This window comes from Aythya marila (assembly GCF_965140915.1).
Source record: "Aythya marila genome assembly, contig: HAP1_HAP1_SCAFFOLD_309, whole genome shotgun sequence".
Lineage (NCBI taxonomy): Eukaryota > Metazoa > Chordata > Aves > Anseriformes > Anatidae > Aythya > Aythya marila.
The window spans coordinates 44025-49949 of NW_028136746.1; the positions used below are offsets into that span (position 1 = coordinate 44025).

Here is a 5925-nt window from a genome sequence, read left to right on the forward strand (position 1 = left end):
GGAAAACTCATCTTGAGCGTTCCCAATAAAGCATCTTAGAACAATATCCTTAGAACAACATTCTCCTCCTCCTCTGAGCCACTTGTATTTTGAAGACCAGCCCTATCCAGAGAGAACTGCTACACAGAAATGCTGCTTTACTTTATTACTTTTTCAGACTGCATTTCAAATTCCTGCTCCTGGCAGTGGTTCTATTCTAATTGTACGTAACGGTTCACAGAAGCAGCTAAAAACCTCGACAAGGCACAAGTAGAAAATAAACACACGCCTAGAGCCAGAGTTCTGATAGTGGCTGTCAGAAGAGCTTCAGCACTCAACCAAGAGGCGTCAGTTCTTTGTTTTCGTTTAAATTAGTTTGTAGGGATGTATGAAAGCAGTCCAAGTTCGTGGAAAGGAAGGAGGAGAAAGCATATTTAATATCTAGCTGTTACCTCTCTCAGTACTGGTCTGTTTAGGAGGTAATCCCAGCCTGTCCTTCAGAGACTTGGGAACTCGAACTGCAAAACAGAAAAAGAACAAATTAGGGAGGCTGCATAATGTCAACTTCAGGTTCACATTTCAAAACAAGACAGGAAAGGTAACTTTGAATCCCAGTGATTACGACCTCAGCCAACATGCAAAAAGAAACATCACTGGAAAAGGACAAACAGAAAGACTAAATACAAAACCCAGGAATCCAATCCAGATGCCCGTTTAGTACCTGTCTCTCTCTTGGGTGCTTTGTCAGCATTTCCCGGAGCCTCTACCTTCTTCCCCAGCCTTTCAGCAAGGCTGCGCTTCACTGGAAGGCTGCCTACATCATCTTCAGAGAAAACAAGGAATATTGTAAGAACTTTTCTTTGCAGGAAGGTTTGAGAACAGTCAACAATAAGCTTCTCTTTTTCAAGCATATTTTCATAGAATTGCCTTTCAGCTGCTAAATGATTTTTTTTTTTTTTTTTTTTGCCATTTCTGCAGTCAACACAGATCTCCACTGCAATGTATTTTCCTTTCATACATCACAAATACTCTTTAATGCAGTCATATATAGAAGGCAGCACCTACGTAACAGCTCGTAAAAAGTTCTTACCCGCGGAGGCTTTCCGTTTTCCTTGTCTATCAGCAAGATCTACTCGAACCACAGGTTCCTCCCCTAAAACAAAAGGGAATTTTTTTTTCTATTTCACAGAAACCAGTAGCCAACAGAAATATTATCCTGTTAGCCCACGTCCAAAAAACCCTAGTCAGACACTGTTTTGACAGCTAAACCACATAAACTCATACTTTAACTATAATTAACATGGAAAAAAAATATTAATAGTCTCAGTGCTTGCTTCAAATTCCAGCTGAGATAGTAGAGAGTGAATCTGAGTCTGCTTGACACCTATACTTTGTGCAGAACAAAGCTGCATAAGCAAGCAGAATATTCTTAGGTACAAATGCTGAGAAATATTCCTTTCTAAGGTGAATGTCTACGAGTAAAAGTACTTCCACACTTTTTTCCCTTTAAAAGGCATTTGCACAGCTCTAAACAATTTATACACAAACTCCTGTCATACTGTGTCCACACCTGCCACTGTACGCCTCTTTAATGCTTCAGAAATTGCTTCTTATATAGCACTGGCTTCTACAGCTCGCTCTTCTCGTTACTCTTCTGTTTTTCAGTTACCCCCCTATTGGCATACTGACACTTTTTTTTTTCTCCTGCCACTGCACTTAACCTGAGCACCAAATCTTTCCAGTACAACCAGGGACTTTAAGCATAAAAGCACGTTTTGAACAGAAGGCAGCACCAGAAGGCTAACATGGGTGAATTGTTTTAATTATTGCTTAACCCTCCAGTTTAGGAGTAATGAAATCAAAACAAAAGCATTCATTATTACCTTTCTTGGAAGACACTGTCACAGTTCTCACCACTGTCCGGACATTTTCCTCTTCTGGAGCAGGAAAAATCATAGAATCAACGGGACGAAGAGAAGATCTTGAAGAACCTTCTGTTCAGAGCAACCAAAACGTAAGGAAGTTTACCCAACATAAAAAACTATCACAAAGAACAAAAAACTTTAAATGATTTGTTACTGTCAAAAATACAGCAAGCAGAGCATGTAAAGAAGAGAGGTGACTAATTTGCCTCTGGTTGCCCTTTGAACTCCCATTTAGAATACCAGCTGGCTGAGAATCAGGTTGCTTTATGCCCCCAGCTAAAAATGGAAGTCTGTCCCTCAAGCAGCTCCCAGTCACCATCACCTGCCGTGAACAGGATAAGAAAGTAGGCAATATTAACTCACCACCGTGTCTCTTATTTTTTTCCTTCATCGTCTGCCATTTGATTTCCTCAAGTGTTTTTATTCCAAAATTCAGATTGCCCTCTGAAAACAGGAAACAGTTTGTGAGACAGGCTTAGAGGCACTCACTGAGGACCACAGGTCCTCAGGCTTCTTAGCGCTCAGGAACTTTCTGAAGTATTTCGAATAAAGCCTGTCAACACTCCTCACAAGTGAAAGAGCCATAGAACCAATGGCATTTTGCCCCTCCTTTCATCCTTCAGGGTTCAAAATGTAGTTTTAATTTTAATCCATTTACACGATATTAGATCCATATTTTAATCCATTTACACGATATTAGATCCCTCTATCGTTAGATATGGCTTATCAACAGTGGTTGCAAGGCTGCACGTGCAGCCATTTAAACTCCATGCTGTGGCCCTGTTTTGTTCTCCAAAAGTAAAGAAAAGGAGTTCACCTTTCTGACCCAATGGGCACATGATGGTATTAATGGCAGAAATGAGATCATGGAAATAACCGACTCCATTCAGCACCCCTACATTTTGTTGTGTTTTTACACCACGCTGCTTTTGACTTAACTGTCAAGTTCTTCTGATTTATCCTACTAAGGTGCTGGCATACCTTGTTTAGTAGTAATAGAACTGCCTTTCCGAGTGGAAATCACCCGTAATCCATTTTTGCCTTCCGCAGCTGGATGCTGGACGGGAGTTTTAGTTTCTTCTCCTTCCTCAGAAAGTTGGTCTGAAGGGGAAAAATCGATTCAGTTATGCATAGACCAGGTTGGTCATGATTACGTAGCTCATGCAGTGACACTTCAGCCCATGGTTCATATAAAAAACTTTGTTGCTGTTTTGTTTTTTTGTTTGTTTGTTTGTTTGTTTGTTTTTAAACAGCTACACTGACCTGATGAACTCCTAAGTAGAATACACTAGGACAAAACATCTAGGACTCTAGATTCTCTCTGCAGCTTTAACTACTACACGACACATTGCTCTTCAGACAGAAAAAAGAAATTTCCTTCCTAGTTTCACATAGAACTTTACACAAAAGACCAGCTAAAGCCAGGAGTGGTTCTAAGCTTTCCTCCAACGTTTCACCTTCTGTCCACTGACTGCCAGACAAAGCCACCAGTGACCTGGCCAGACTGCCTGCCCTATCGCTAGTCAGACCTCAGGTCATCTGTGATTTATACATTCATTTACAGCACAGATTCCTTCCAACAACCAAAGATTTAACACATTCATTTACAGCACAAATTCCTTCAAGAAACAAAGATTTACACAATCATTTACAGCACAAATTCCTTCCAAGAACCAAAACATGCTCACCATCATCACCTTCATCATCATCTGCAGCATTGATTACAACTGGAGGGTGTGTAGGGCTTGGGACATTTTCAGAGTTTTCCACTTTCGTCACCCCCTTAGCTGTGGAGAGGGATTTGACTGGACAGAAAGTTTGTTTTGCTGCAGTGACATCTGAGCCACTTTCAGATCATCGTCCGCGGACTCAGGCGGACTTGGCAGTGTAGCTAGAGGAAGACGAGGATCATCGGTAATATGGCAGTTTAAAACTTTGACCACAATGCAAAGAGATGGTAGCAAAGGCAGATAACCCGCACAGACAACGAATTCAGCATCTCCTTTTGCCCATCCCATCACTGCTTACACCGTGAACAATGATTTCCCTTCCAACAACACCACATCTCCCTACCACCCAGCAAAAGAGGAAACAACAGGAAGCAAACTGCAAGGCAAACATCACACAAAGCAAAGAGAAGCTGAGCACGAAAGCAGAAAACAAACACCAGCAGTACACTCGGTGCAGTACACCTATGACTGCAGACCTTTTCCTGCCCTCACAAATGAACAGTTACCTGACGCCCCCTACAGGATTGGCACCCACTAAGTAATACTCAAAATTAATTCTTCAGCGCTTAAAGAAAAAGGACCTAAACTCACTCTTGCTTGGTGGTAAGAATTGTCCATCGATGTAACGTCCCTTTGCATGATGAAAAGCACAGTTGGCTTTCTGACAGCCTCCCGGCTGGTTCTCCCAGTAGCAAGGAATCTCACTGCGCTTTTTCTGAAGACAGAAAGAAAGAAAAGCTCGTGATAACATGCACCTGAGGCTTGCAAAGAGATGCACAGCTCCAGATCGTGACAGCTGTCACAACACAGTGCTGAAACATCATTCCAAAGGTCAGTTTCTCAGTTAAGTGTAGTATTTCTGGGCATATTCACAAAGTTTGCATAAGCTGTAACCACTATGCACACTTAGTTTGGTCATCACTCAGTTTGAGAAGACAGGCACTCTCAGACATCAGTTGAGGGTGGCTTAAACTAATACACCTAGGATTATACTAGGATTATTCAGAGGGAAAAAGAACATCTGAAATTGCCTAGGTTAACCCTGTCTAGAACTACTTCTTGGAGACTTAGTTCTGCTGCACCTTTAACTTTCCCCACTTCCTACCCCAGGCAGCTACAACAGCGTTATCTGAAGGACTGTGGGTCAGAAGACACCTGATAGTTCATTATCAAGCCTGCTCCCATGAGGATAGAACAGCCTGTTTATTACCCCCCTGCTCCAGCAGGTTTTAGCAGTCTATTTAACAGCTATTCTGCATCTCTTGAGAAAACTGTCAGCATCTAATAAAAAAAAATAAACAAATATCTTGCTAAGACATACCTAAGGCATTGATTTTATTTCCCTCTGCTTCCTCCCACCCCCTCTCTTGGTAACAGAAACCAGTATGATTTTGAAGCAAACAAATCTATCCTGCAAAAGCACAATCAGTACACCTACGGCACTGAAAAATGCTTTTGCGGATTTATTTTGAGAACACGTTGTTAGGCACTCACGTCAATTTCCATGTGTCTGAATCGGCAGACATTCCTGAAACAACGACCCTCCTGCCACAGCTTGCAGACCGTCTCATTGCCCAGAGCAGCTTCGCAGTGGCGGTAGGCACATTTGTCTCCCTGGAACCAAAAGGAAACCAACAAGGAAAATAGAGTACAGCCTCAAAAATGGCCATGCTGCTGCCTAATGGTGCTACAACTGAATTCACAATCTATCTGGTTCTCAAGTTAACCAAAGACCAGTGCGCTTCCTCCTCCTAATCTACTCCTTCCTGAAAAAAAGGGGAAAAAAAAAGCAAAGCAAAGGAAAGCCAGCCATACCGTGGTACAGGTAGAATAGAAATAGAAGTAGCAATCGTCTCCTTGTTTAGACATGCCGACGAGTTCTGCTAACAAGCTCGGGTTCTCTCCACAGGGACTTCCTCTGCTCTTGGAGAGAGCTGTCTTCACCCTTGCTTGGGCTGAAAGTCTTCTACTGGCTTGTGGTCAGTGAAATCTTCTTTTTAAAAGTAACCCGAAAGAAAGTAACAAGTGAAAAATAATGAGGAACGAACATTTTTCCAGCTTTCTTCAGTTAATCAAATCAAGTTATCAGTCTCTCAAAAAGAGCAAAGCCTTGAAATCAGCTGTTACATGAACTAACTAAATATTAAAGTTCTGTAAAGCTGCCAGGAGCTTTGTCAGCAAGCGTTCTCTTCCACATCCTCAATAATATGACTTGGAGCACATCTGGAAGCCTGAAAACGGAGTCACTCCTTAAAAAACCACCTGATGATACATGCAAGTCAATAATCAAC

The 5925-nt window shown here is 41.9% G+C and overlaps 1 pseudogene across 1 annotated transcript; it reads right to left on the reverse strand.

Moving 5' to 3' along the window:
• Positions 1–2267: 2267 nt before the first annotated feature.
• On the reverse strand, positions 2268–5503 carry LOC309891469 (zinc finger CCCH domain-containing protein 11A-like; annotated as a pseudogene). Its single transcript has 6 exons — positions 5450–5503; positions 5129–5248; positions 4226–4349; positions 3593–3795; positions 2886–3005; positions 2268–2348 (listed from the first exon to the last, which is right to left on the reverse strand). The product of its transcript is annotated as a zinc finger CCCH domain-containing protein 11A-like (transcript).
• Positions 5504–5925: the final 422 nt, after the last annotated feature.